This window comes from Apium graveolens, chromosome 10 (genome assembly GCF_009905375.1).
Source record: "Apium graveolens cultivar Ventura chromosome 10, ASM990537v1, whole genome shotgun sequence".
Taxonomy (NCBI): Eukaryota; Viridiplantae; Streptophyta; class Magnoliopsida; order Apiales; family Apiaceae; genus Apium; species Apium graveolens.
Genome location: NC_133656.1, coordinates 169,511,303 through 169,525,319, shown reverse-complemented (window position 1 = coordinate 169,525,319; position 14,017 = coordinate 169,511,303).

The following is a 14,017-nucleotide window of genomic DNA, read 5'->3' as shown; positions in this document are numbered from 1 at the left end:
AACTCCATATTTGATCCCATGGTTCTTCTGATAGGCGGAGGGTTCCATCCCCTCTCGGGGGAGGGTTGCCATTTTTTGTCTGCTTATGCGTTGTAACTTTACATGTTTTTTTCTCGCTGCTCTAGGCACAGGATGACAAATTAATGTTATTCGGCGAATATTATTTAAAATTTAAAATTTTAGATATATTAAATTTAAAATTTTGGATTTGAATCTGAATTGCAATAATATCGAATCCATATCCGATTCAAAACTCAATACAGACCCGAAATCAGATTAAAACTCGACACATAAATACAAATATTATATATAATATATTAGATTTCAGATATATAATTTACATTGTAACGATTGAGATTTTCGCCATGTAAATATATGAATAAAATATAGTTTTGTGATTTAATTGTGGATTATGTGGATTTAAATATAAAGTTATATAATTTTGTGGCCTATGTGTAATTTCTGTGAAATAGTAAACGGGAACGTAAAATATCTAGTTCCAGTTTAAGTTTAATGAGTCAGCAAAAGGCATAAACTATGTTTTGGTCGGGCCGTCAGATACAACAGGACCCGCAGTGCGAAAGAAAGATTTAATGAAAAGGATTAAGAATAAGAAATTAGTGGATTATATTAAGATATGAAAGATATTGAGTCCTATCCTATGTGTGTTTCTGTGGTTTGAGTTCGTAATTGAGAAAGTTGTATATTGTTATTTGAATTACCGGGTAATTATTATACGCGTAATTAGCAGTTAAAAGGGGAATGATGTGTTAAGGGTACAAATATGAAATGTGGTTGATGTTATTATGTGAATATATGTTATTTTAAAGTTACAAGTATGAATATGTGATTCACGAGTTTTAAATATTTTTCAAAAGAATTTATTTGGTAATAATAAGGATTATTTGATCCTTATATATTTTTCTAAAATCATTAAAGTATGATCAAAGTGTGAAATTTAATTTATTCTCTTTGGATTAGTCCTAGAGACTTTTTAAAAATGATAGTTGGATTTGTTTCGATGTTTTGATATTTTAAAATAAATTTTCAGAGTTCATTTTTATTATCTGAGATTTATTTGTAAAATTCATAGAAAATAATCCGTTTACTCAAAAAATTATTTTAAAAATATAAGAAGAGATCTAATTTCATGATCTTTATTTTAAAAATAAGAGTTGTATCATTTTTATAATTTATAAAGCTGCTTTTATATTGTTACTTTATAATTCTAGAACTTTGTATGAAAGAAAAAGAAAGTAGCCCGCAACCGGCTCAGTTGGTTAAAAATGGGATAACTATCTTCTTAGTCACAGGTTCGAATCTCACGGGAGGAGAATTTATGATTATGCCTCCTGAGTCAGAGTCTGAGCCCGTAGGGTTTACCCAGTGCGCACCCGAAGGGTAGCGGTTGCGGGTTACCTACGATAAAAAAAAAGAAAGAAAGTAAAATGGGAAGTTTACCATTTTGCCCCTCGTTCATCTATAAATACTCCCTCCCCTTTCTTTTCCTTCTTACTCTCATTTCTCTCTTCTTCCTCTCCCAATCTCTCTCGCCTCTCTCTCTCTCCCTCTCTCCCCCACGATAAAAAAAGAGAAAGAAAGTAAAATGGGGAGTTTACCATTTTGCCCCTGGCTCATCTATAAATACTCCTTCCCCCTTTCTTTTCCTTCTTACTCTCATTTCTCTCTTCTTCCTCTCTCAATCTCTCTCTCTCTCTCTCTTACATGCAACTATAAATTCTATTCGGTTTTCAAAGATTTCAACGCCAAAGTTAATCTTTTTCGATTCTCTATCTCTATACTGCTTGCATGTAAGTGTTGGTTAAGTTTTTACTGTTGTGCAAGACATTCCTGTACTTTAACAAGACTAAGTCAAATTGACAACCCTAAGTAAGTTGTATTATAATCTTAGTTTGCATTTTGTATTTGTAACATTTAAAGTCTGTAAAAATGTCAAAGAGCATACTGGAGTCTTTTTCTGTAAACAATATCAAGCCTAAGAATTCTATCTGGAAGAAGATCAAGAAGATCATGCCTCAGAAGAATTATGAAGAAGCTTGGAGTTGAATAAATCTGTTTTGAGAAAAATGTTCTAAGTCAAGATCTCTACAAGTCACAGATTTAGTGTTATAGAGAAGTCATTCGAGAACTCCAGAATGACTTATAGAGAACTCAGGAAAGCTACTAGAGAACTCAGAGATATCGACAAGCCAAATTGAAGACATGGAGATTGAAGATATCGACAAGTCATTTCTTCACTAGAGAACTCAGAGTTATCGACATGTCAAAGTTTACTAGAGAACTCAGAGTTATCGATAAGTCAAATTTCATTAGAGAACTCAGAGATATCGACAAGTCAAAATTCGCTAGAGAACTCTGAGTTATCGACAAGTCAAAATTTACTAGAGAACTCTGAGTTATCGACAAGTCAAATTTCACTAGAGAACTCTGAGTTATCGACAAGTCAACCAGTCACTAGAGAACTCAGAGATGTCGATAAGTCAAAATGAAGATATGAAGATGAGAGATCTCGACAAGCTAAATTCTCTTATAGAGAACTCAGAGACCTCTACAAGTCAAATTTACTGTGGAGTATTAGAGAAGCCATTATACTTATCGAGATGTCAAGATCTCTATATGCCTAACTGAAGATCCCGAGGTAAAATTTCAAAGTACAAATTGCAGACCAGTTCAATATCCAAGATTAACAATCAACAAACAATCCAACCAGCTGGATTGACAAGTCTATAAAAAGCAGCTTGAAGAGTGTGCAAGATCAAGGGTGAAGATTAACTAACAAAGGAAGATCAAAATTAACACAAGATGTAAAGATATGCTAAGCCAAAAATGGAAGATATGCTTTTCCTAAAATAGAAATGATAAGTGACAGTTTACTAAAGTGAATAACATTTCTTATTGTACACTGTATAAACCAGTAGTTAACTATCATATAAAGTTAACACTGGTCCTTTGTTAGTTGTAATAATTAGATTAGGAAATTCTTGTATTCTCTCAAGGAAGAAGCTAAGCTCTTTATCAACAAAGAGCCTAAAAATTTTGTAGCAAAACATTCTTAATTTTAATATAAAATTAAGTGAGTTTTGAAAGATCTGTGTTATTCATTGTTGCATGCTTAATTTCTATGTTAACACATTTCACTACAAGATTTGATTTACTTTGTTCAAAACCAAATTATTTCAATAAAATCAGAAAAACATAAAAACACACTCACCCCCCCCCCCTGTGTGTATTTTATTACCTAACAAATGGTATTAGAGCAAAATCTGAAAGTAAACAGATTCAAGATCTTGGAAGAATGAATACACAGAAAATCAGCAGCATCAAAATTCCTACTTTTGACAAAACAAACTACACTCTTTGGAGAAAGAAAATGTTGTTATTTATCAGGATGACCAATCCACCCTATATTCAGATTCTCAAAAATGGGCCCTTCACTCCTATGGTTAGAGTTGAGGAATCTAAAGATGGTGATATGGTCATTCCAGCTCATTATGCTCCAAAAGATCCTTCTGAGTACACTGAGCCTGGGATAGAAAAAGTTTATGTAGATAGTGGCTTGCAGCTAATATTGATAGAGTCACTTGACAATGTAATATACAATAATATTGTCAACTGTGACACTGCTAAGCAGATCTGGGAAAAGATTGAAACACTCTGTGAAGGAACTGAGGAAGTTAGATCCAATCAAAGAAGGATAGTGATCTCACAGTATGAGGGTTTCATGGCTAAGCCAAAAGAAAGTATCACTGTTGTGTTTGAAAGGTTTAACAAGCTGAATAATGACTTGCAGCTGCATGAAAAATACTATAAAGCTGAAGAAGTGAACTTGAAGTTTTTGCTTACACTCCCTGACCATTTGGAACAAAAAATTTCAGCAATCAGAGAAGGGAGAGACTTGAGCAGAATAACACTGGAAATTCTATATGGAATCCTAAAAACATATGAATTAGAAATGATTCAAAGGAAGTCATTAAGAACTAGTCAAGGGCATGTTGTACATGGTTCAAGTGCTCTAATTGCCAATGAAAGCCAGACCTCTAATGATGAGCCAAGATCCCAGATTCCGGTTGTCTCAACAAGTGAGCAAAGAATAATAATTCACAGGAACAAGTCATTCTGGAATTGGAAGAAGATGAGTTCAACACCGTAGATGAACTTGATGAGCTTGATCAGTCAATGGTCTATCTGGAAAGAAAGTTCTCTAACATTAGAGTAAAGAAGCCAAGATTCTTCAAGGGTAAAGGGCAATCATTCAACAAAGACAGCAGCTGAAAAGGAAAAAAGGAAGTACACATCTGATAGCAAAAATGGTTACAAAACTGGATCTATTGACAGATCAAAGATAAGGTGCTTCAACTGTGATGAACTAGGCCATTTTGCTACAGAATGCAGGAAACCCAAGAAAGTAAAGAAAGACAAAGCTTCTCTTGAACTGGAAGCAAAGTATGAAGCTCTTCTGAAGAAACAACAAAATAAAGCTTATATTGCAGAGGGAAAAAGTTGGGATGACTCTGATAATGATGAAGATGAGGAAGTTGGAAATTATGCACTAATGGCCTTGGAACAAGGAGAATCATCCTCATCAAAATCACAGGTACCAACTCTTACCACCATTGATTTAAATGTGAGTCAATATAAGGAAACTGTAGAGAAGATGAGCATATAAATGTTTCACATTCATAAAAGTATGGTTGCTGCTAATGAAGAAGTTAACAGACTGACAAAGATAAATGAGAAGCTTGAAATTGAAAAATAAGAAGCTAAATTATTTTTGGTAGAGCTTGAAGTTGTAAGATAAGAGAATGCATATCTAAAGAACAAGCTCAAGTGTGCAAGTGAAATTGAAGTAGTGTTAAGGGAGAAGCTGGAAAAGAATGAGGTCAAGTTGAAGTTGGATTTTTAACGCAGCGGGGGCATGGCAAAACACTTTTACACATACAAAATCCAAATAAAAGCATATAAATCGTGAATAAAAATTCGAGGGATCGAATCTAACCTTTTAAAATAATTCAGAGACAACGATCAGAGATCCTTAGCAGTTGCTCCTCAAGTGTGAAGCACTCCACCGGTATCCACCAAGAAAACGATGTTAAGGAGGAGGAAGGAGGTGGAGAGAATTGGGTTTTCCAAACTTTTTGGGTTTTCGGGTTTGATGTGGGTTCCAATAAAATAGGGTCTATAATAGTGTATTTATAGGCAAAATTTTCAGCTGAAATTTTCCCATAAATAATATTATTATTATCCCATTTATTATTCTCATTAATAATTAAAACACCTTTTAATTATTAATCCTTTTTCTAAACACTTTAGAAATAATTCTCTCTCTTGATTTAATTTCCAAAAATTAAATCCTTAATTAATAATATTAAGAACTTTTCTTAATTAATTTATAATTAATTAAATCTCATTTAATCAATTATTAAATTTGCAAATTAATTATTTATTTCATAAATAAATAATTATCAGCCATTATTAATTAATTCCTCCACCATTAAATCATTCTCTTTTTATGGTGTGACCCTGTAGGTTCAATATTAAGCCGATAGTAGAAATAAATAATAATAAAACTATTTTATCATTATTTATATAAATTCTCTAATTTATTAAATGTAATAACCCCCAAAATTTTCAACTTTTTATAACCCTTGTGAATAGTGTTTTAGCTGAATGAGAAAATTTTTCACGCCACACTATGTAGGGGTTCTGTTATGGATATTCTGGGATATTATTAGTACTCTATGTAGTATATAAGTGTATGTAAAGATCGTCAGAATCCAATTCCGAACACTTTGGTTTTTCCCGGAAATCCACTAGATACGGAGAGAATTGAGTATAAGGTAACAGGATAAAAATGATTTAAATTAAAGGATTATGATAGAGGATCATAAAAAGAAATATAATGTATTGAGAAAGGTTAAGGGAACCTAAGTAATAAGATCCCGGGTATGATCCTTCAAACGATAAACGAAAACGAAAGTTAAGCGAACCGTATAACAGATCAGCGGTCATTAGGCAAACAATTAGGAAGTTAATCAAAGGGATTAGAGAGGATGATGTCACCCAACCAATGAGAAGGGGACAAGGAGGGGAGGATGACATCATGAGGATGACACAAGCATGACATGGGAAGGAAGGAGGTGTGGTTGAATGAGAACCACACAAATTCAAGGGCAACAAGGTAATTGACTAAATCAAACACAAAAGCAAATCAACCAAGCCAAGCAAATTCATTCTTCATCAAAATCAAAAAGAAACCAAGGCCTTGTTCATCTTTGCTCTCGGCTTTTTACTATTCAAAAGGCAAGGAAATTCAAAAATTCAAGATCCAAGCTTCCTAAATTGGTGAGTTAATTCCCTAATCCTCTTCATGCTTAGTTAGGGCTATATCATGAGTTTAAGCTTCTCCATCTTCTTCATTTAATCAAAGAAGAAGACTATGAATAGTCTTTTCAAGTTTTTAACTTGAAATTTTTCTTGTTTTCCTTGAAGATCCAAGCATTCCTAAGACTTCTCAAAGCTTCTTAAGGCTTCCTAGCTCCTCCCACCACTTCAAGGAAGGTATACCATCTCCAAACCCTAGATTCCTATGTATTATAAGATGATTTTGATTAGTAGGGTGATATTGTAGCTTGTTGTTGTGATTAGAGTTTGGGATTTGAAATGGTAGTGAAATGGAATGGTAAATGTTGTGGTTTTGATTAAAAGAACTTAAGTATGGTTAAAGTTAAGCTTAGGCATAAGTATGAATGTTAAAATTGAATTGGTTGGGGTTGTTATGATGTGATAAGGATGGATGTTGGTTGTATGTTGGATTTGAGGTTGAATTGGGTTGGTTTTGAATGGTTTAAAATTGGGAAATCGCGTAAACATAGCCGTCGTAACGTCCGATTTTCTTTAGGCTGTTTTTGTGCATAACATTAAGACCCGAGAACCCCCTGCTAGATTATGACCATTGCCATGTTTAGATAGCTCATGTTACGAGCTTCGTTTTGATATGTAGTTCGTTCGATTCCGATGCACGGTTTAGGAGAAACGACCGTTTCAAGTAACGGCGTTTCGCGAACGAAACTTTTCCCCTCGCTTTACTTTGAAACATAGGTTAAAGACCAAAAAGGGTTAATTAATGTATGAAACATTTATGGTAAGTGTGTTAGGCAGTTGGTAAGACACTCGCGAAGTAATCGCCTTAAGACTCGTAAAGGTTAAGTTATTAAAAATGGTGGAGCCGAGGGTACCCGAGTGACTTAAGCGAATCAGTGAGCGCAAAACAAGCGTTAGAGTCTAAGTTAGTTAAAGTATAGATTTACAAGTGACTTTGGTTTAATTCCAACTTACTTGTTGTTTATAGGTTACCAGACTCGTCCCGAGCCTTTTATCACCCCAAGTCGCTCAGGCAAGTTTTCTACCCGTTATACTGTTGTTGTGATGTATATGTGTATATGCATTATCTTGCGATAGATGCATGTTGGTTAATTAGCAAATGTTGTTGTATATTGAAGCATGCTGCTATGGTATATATATATGCATGCCTGTTTCATATTCTTTCCATGTATAATTGTTGATTCAGTTGATAATACCTATGCTAGAGGATAGCGGTAATTTGCATATACCCTTAGTATAGGGACCCAAAGGTGAAAACATTTTCTAAAACCGGGAGTCGAGGATCCCGAGTAGATTTTTGTATATATGTATATATATATATGGTTATAGTTTTCAAAACTATTAATCGGATAAGGTTTATTCGATAACTTTATTTTATTAATGAATATTATCTTGAATATTCATTCGAGGACTTATGACTCCTTTATATTATTTATTGAATATTACTTGGATATTCATTTGAGGATGTATGACTCCTTTATTTTATTTAATGAATATTATTTATAATATTCATTCGAGGGCTTATGACTCAGCTTATTTTATTTATTGAATATTATTTGAATATTCATTTGAGGATCTATGACTCCGATTATTTGCTGAGATATATTCTTTATTTTATTAAAGAATAAGGTGTCGATAATCAAACTCACTTTTGATTATTCAAATAAAGATAGTACTTTCGTATAGGTATATCTTTGGATATTTAATATTCATTTCAAGTATAATTTTCAAAACTTCTACTTCAATTATTTTTATAAAGATTATTCTTTATGGAAATATTATTTAAATAATAATATTCATATATTTTCTAATATATTGGGACTGATTTATTTTGTTAAATCAGCATCACTCCAAACATTCTTAAAAATGTTTTGCGAGTCTTCAAAATGATTTTTAAAAGTTAGAGCGGATCCCAACACTCATTTTTATATTTAAGATCCTCCTTTCGAAGGGGATTTAAATACTCGCTCAAAACCTGAGGGATCCGGCTCTGTGGTGTGTTTTATATTCGCAACAAGGTTGCTGTTTTGTTAAATGAATCGATTACTTTCCCAACACTCGGGAAGTAAAATTCTTGGAACAAGTTAATCCATTAACAGGCATCGCCTGGGAAATATCGGTGAGTTATCCTTTCCAACTAGATACGACTTCTTGGTGGAGCCGTATCAACAAGTTTCTACTTGGGGAAAGGGGGAACGAGCTTTACGTTTCAGAGTCATGGATTTTATCTGAACTAGGAGTGGCGTAAGTGGTCGAGTGGCGCCGGCCCAGCCTTATTATATTGGCCCAAATGGCCTGGAAGTTCCGCTAAGGCGGTCCATTCCTTAGGAGTTCAGTGTTCGGTTGACAAGTAAATCCGACAGGTTCTCCTCTACATGTAGAAAATGGTGGGGTTGTACTACTACGACTGATCATCGTAAGTGGTCTTCCTGGCGCGGCAAACTCCCGTAATGAGTTCATCATCCATTTGGATAATTCTGCAACACTACCCGTAGCATTTCGATCGAAAGGCTACTAATGGGTGGTTGTCGAAGCATTGACAGGGTCAAACATTTTTATTGGTGTATCCATTGAATGAAGTATCTCGTAACTTCATTTCTTTTCAAAATATTTCAAAGATCAAATATTTTCAAGTTTTATTTGTGGTCTCATCTATGGGATGACCTCGTGAATCTTATTATACTTCGAACAGTAGTAGTTCAAGTAGATTTCTAAAAAAATGGTATAAGTATAGTGAAGTAATTGGTAACTTCATCTTCTTTTAAAACTTATATCCAGTAAGTAATTACCTTACTCATGATAAAGAATTCTAGTAAGTATCCATTTAGATACTTGTATTATTGTTATCACTATATATTATCTTGCGAGCTGTAAGGCTCACTCTTGCTTTATTTCTTCATCACACAACAACAGTTAGGAAAGATGGCCAGACTCCAGCAGACCCAGCGCAAGCGCGTGGGAAGCGTCCCGCGTCTTCCCGATGATGTGGTAGCTGCTATGGCTGCAGAGGTAGATCTATTGTAGATCAGACCATCTACTTTTGAGAATCAATTATGTATAATTATAACTTGTGGCAGATAATGGCAATTAACTGTAAATTTATCAAGTAATCATTTTGGGTTGTAATAACTTTTAAATTGTGGATTCAAAGACTTGTTCTTATTTTAATTTCATCTCTGAGACTATAACGGGTTGTGGTGTGTGTTAGTGTGGGGTCCCAGCATAAGGTTATTATTATTAATTAAGTGAAGTGATATCGTGGAAAGAAAGACCGTGACGACCCGGATCCCCGACCCCGGATCTGGGGGTGTTACAGAAATGGTATCAGAGCCAAGCGTTATAAACCTCAGAGATGATGCGACGATATAATAACAAACTCACAAAGATAATAAGAACTCTTGCCAGGTTCATGGTCGGACTACTTAAAGTAGTGCTGACAGTTAAAACCCTTACGGGGACCCTTATAAGTATCATGATAGTAACTTAGCTCGTTTAATTTGTAGGCGCCTGAGATAGAGGACCCTGAGATGTTCGAGCGTGAGCATGATGAGGCACTGCTAGATGTTGAGGATCAGGAGGAGCCTGAGATGGAGGAGGATGAGGAGGACCCCTCCGAGGAGTCAGAGACGGAGGTCATTGCTATTTCAGATGAGGAGGACCCCTCAGAGGAGTCAGAGACAGAGGTCATTGCTATTCCAGATGAGGAGGACCCGGATGAGGTCCCAGTAGCTGAGGAGCGTGTCGGACCTATAGTAGTGTATGCTGGTACCCCTTTACCCACACTTCCGGTGGTCAGAGCTCCTACCCCTCCACCACTATCTTGGATTCCTGATGATGACAGCTCAGAGACCCATACTTCCGAGCCTAGGCAGACCGAGGAGGCACCCTCAGCGGCTCCGGATTCACCACCTCTTGACCCTGCCCACAGGCAGTCTTCGTTAGCACATGGATATGTTCAGGATGTACTGAGGACCCGATTGGCTGTTGCTGAGGCCCGACTGGATGAGGCCAGGAGGGAGTTGGATGCGGAGAGGGCGGGTAGGCGTACCCGAGCTTATGAGACTAGGGCTTCTATACCCCGATCCTTGAGGAGGGAGCTTACGGGGATAGAGCTCACGTCCCGAGCGATACTCAGATCTCTCCAGGGGGACAGGCATGGTAGGATCTCCAGGCGGCAGGCCGACTATATCTTCCGTCGTGCGATGGAAAGGGTATGGGAGCTGACCCGCTCCGGTGTGTGATTTAGGATTGACGATGGAATAGTCTAGTTGTCTAGTTAGCCGAGGCCTTAGTAAGAGCCAATTTTACGGGATAGTTGACTTGTATATAGCATCCCTTTTTCTGACTAGACAGATAGACTCTTGTGTATCACTTTTGAGACAGATGGTTGTAGCACTGTTGTACTTTTGACCAGATCAAACTATGTATTTCTCGCATTATGTATATATTTGTTTCCTTTCGGTTCAGTTCCTTAGTGACGAGATCACTGTTTTTATCATTATTGTTACTGCACTTCGTATTAGAACTGTCATAAAATAATAGAATTGCGATATACGTTCTCCCCATTATAAGAGCTGTGCAAGGCACAATGTTGTATATGATTGTGACCTAACGTTGATTTTTCCCAATAATTTTTTTTATTATCAGTATCATGCCGCCAAGAAAGATTGGAACTAGGGCGAACCCTGGATCTGTGGACCAGGGAAGCCATAACCAGGATGATAGGAACCCGGAACACAGTGAAGAGGAATACGAGGATTATGTGGAACAGGATGACTCCCTGTATGAAGAGGAAGAGGAAACATATGATGTTGAGGGATTTGAGATAGAGGCTGAAGAAGGAGAAACTGAGGTTGAGCAACCAGTACCAAACCCAGGCATGGATCCCATTGGCCAGTTCATGCAACTCCTAAGGCAGAACTTGGAACGTCAACCCAACCCACCCCCTCAAGGAAATAACAATACTGTGGCAAACTCTTTCAGGGCTTTTAAGTCCCTTAAGCCCCCTGAGTTCCACGGATCAGCCGTCCCAGTTGAGGCAAGGGCATGGTTAAAGGAAATGGAGAAATCCTTTGAGATTTTGAGTATCGATGAGGCACAGAAAACTGTATTTGCTACCTACCTTCTAAAAGGAGAGGCTAACTACTGGTGGGAGGCCAAGAAAAACATGGAGACAGATGCTATCATAACCTGGGAGAGGTTCAGTCAGTTATTTCTGGGAAAGTATTTTCCGAGGTTTATGGAAAACCAGATGGAGCTTAAGTTCTTGGAGCTAAAGCAGAATAATTTATCTGTAGCAGAGTATGAAGCGAAATTTACTGAGTTATCAAGGTTTGTGCCGGAGTTTGTGAGCACCGAGGAAAAGAAAGCTATGAGGTTTCAGCAGGGACTGAAACCGTGGATTCAGAATAGGGTGGCAATCCTTGAGCTTACGGATTATGCCACTCTGGTGCAAAAGGCAACGATTGTAGAAGCCGGAAGTGAACAGATGCAGAAGGAAAGAGAGAAGAAGGGAATAAAGAGGAAAAGTATGAGCATGGGTGGGGGTTCAGCAGGAAGGAGCTTCCCAACTAGATTTAATCGAGGAGCAGTGTCCCTACCGGGAAAGAACACTGGGTTTAAGCGGCCAATGAGCATGAATGTGAGCCAGAGCGGCCAGAAGTCAAGAATGTCTTATTCCAACCAGTCTCGACCCCCATTGCCAACCTGTAACACTTGTGGAAGAATGCATTCTGGGGAATGTAAGGGAAAGCCAGTAACCTGCTTTAAGTGTGGGCAAGTGGGCCACTATTCTCACAAATGCCCTTCGTCAGCCCCTGTCGTAATTCCAACCACCAATTGTCATCTGTGTGGACGCCCGGGTCATTGGAAGAGGGAATGCCCAATGAACAAACCAGCAGCTTCGGGAGCAAGCAGGGCTGCTTCCAATAAGCCACCTATTGCAAGGACTTTTAACATGACAGTCCAGGATGCTATGAAAGATTCAGATGTGATAGCAGGTACCCTTTCTCTAAATTCAGTCAGTGCAAACGTTTTATTTGATTCGGGAGCAACTAAATCTTTTATATCAAGGGACTTTGCGCGTAAATTAAGACTTAAAGTTGAACCCTTGATAGAACCCTTACAAGTAGAAATAGCCAATCATGAAATTATTCTTGTTAACCAGATTCACCCCGCCTGTGAGATAGGCATAGGGGAGCAATCTTTTAGTGTTGATCTGATTCCTTTTAAATTAGGGGAGTTTGATGTAATTTTGGGAATGGACTGGCTATCTAGCAATGATGCTCAGATAGACTGTAAAGGGAAGAAAGTTAAGCTAAATATCCCCGGGAAGAAAGAAGTTATATTTAGAGGAAAGAGGCAGACGCAGAAATTTTTGACTATGGCCCAGGCCAGAAGGATGCTACGAAAAGGAAGTGAGGCCTACCTAGCCTATATGGTGGACACGCAGAAGGAGGTGCCTAACTTACAAGATATTCCAGTAGTCAACGAATTTGAAGATGTATTCCCACAAGACCTTCCGGGATTACCACCCGATAGAGTGATTGAATTTGCTATTGAGTTGGCCCCAGGGACGGCGCCAGTTTCAAAAGCACCTTACCGGTTAGCCCCGTTAGAAATGAAGGAATTAGTTATCCAATTGCAGGAACTCTTGGATAAGGGTATGATAAGACCCAGTGTGTCTCCATGGGGAGTACCAGTTTTATTTGTTAAGAAGAAAGATGGGAGCATGAGGCTGTGCATAGACTATCGAGAGTTGAACAAGCTAACCATAAAGAACAGGTACCCATTACCTAGAATAGACGATCTGTTCGACCAGCTAAAGGATGCTGTTTATTTTTCCAAGATCGACCTGAGAACTGGATATCACCAACTAAAGCTTAAACCCGAAGATATTTCCAAGACAGCGTTCCATACCAGGTATGGGCATTATGAGTTCTTGGTAATGTCCTTTGGATTAACCAACGCCCCAGCAGCTTTCATGGATTTAATGAATAGAGTATTTAAGAAGTACTTGGACAAATGTGTGATAGTTTTTATCGATGATATTTTGATCTACTCAAGGACTGAGACAGAACATGCAGAGCATTTGAGGATAGCTGTAGGAATACTCAGAGAGGAACAGTTATATGCCAAATTCTCGAAGTGTGAATTCTGGCGAAATGAAGTACAGTTTTTAGGACATGTGATCAATAAAGAAGGAGTATTGGTCGACCCCTCCAAGATAGAGGCGGTCTCAAATTGGGAAAGGCCAACCACACCCACAGAGGTAAGGAGTTTCATAGGATTGGCCGGCTACTATCGTAGATTTGTACATGACTTTGCGAAGATCGCAGCCCCTTTGACACGACTTACTCGTAAGACAGAGAAGTTTGAATGGACGGAGAAATGCGAGAGCAGTTTTCAGGAATTAAAGAAAAGGTTGATAACGGCTCCGGTGTTGGCATTGCCGGACGGAAAAGGAGATTTTGTGATATATAGTGACGCGTCACACAAAGGATTAGGATGTGTGCTTATGCAGCACGGTAAGGTGATTGCGTATGCGTCGAGACAATTGAAGGAATACGAGGTTAGATATCCTACTCATGACCTTGAGCTCGCGGCAATAGTATTT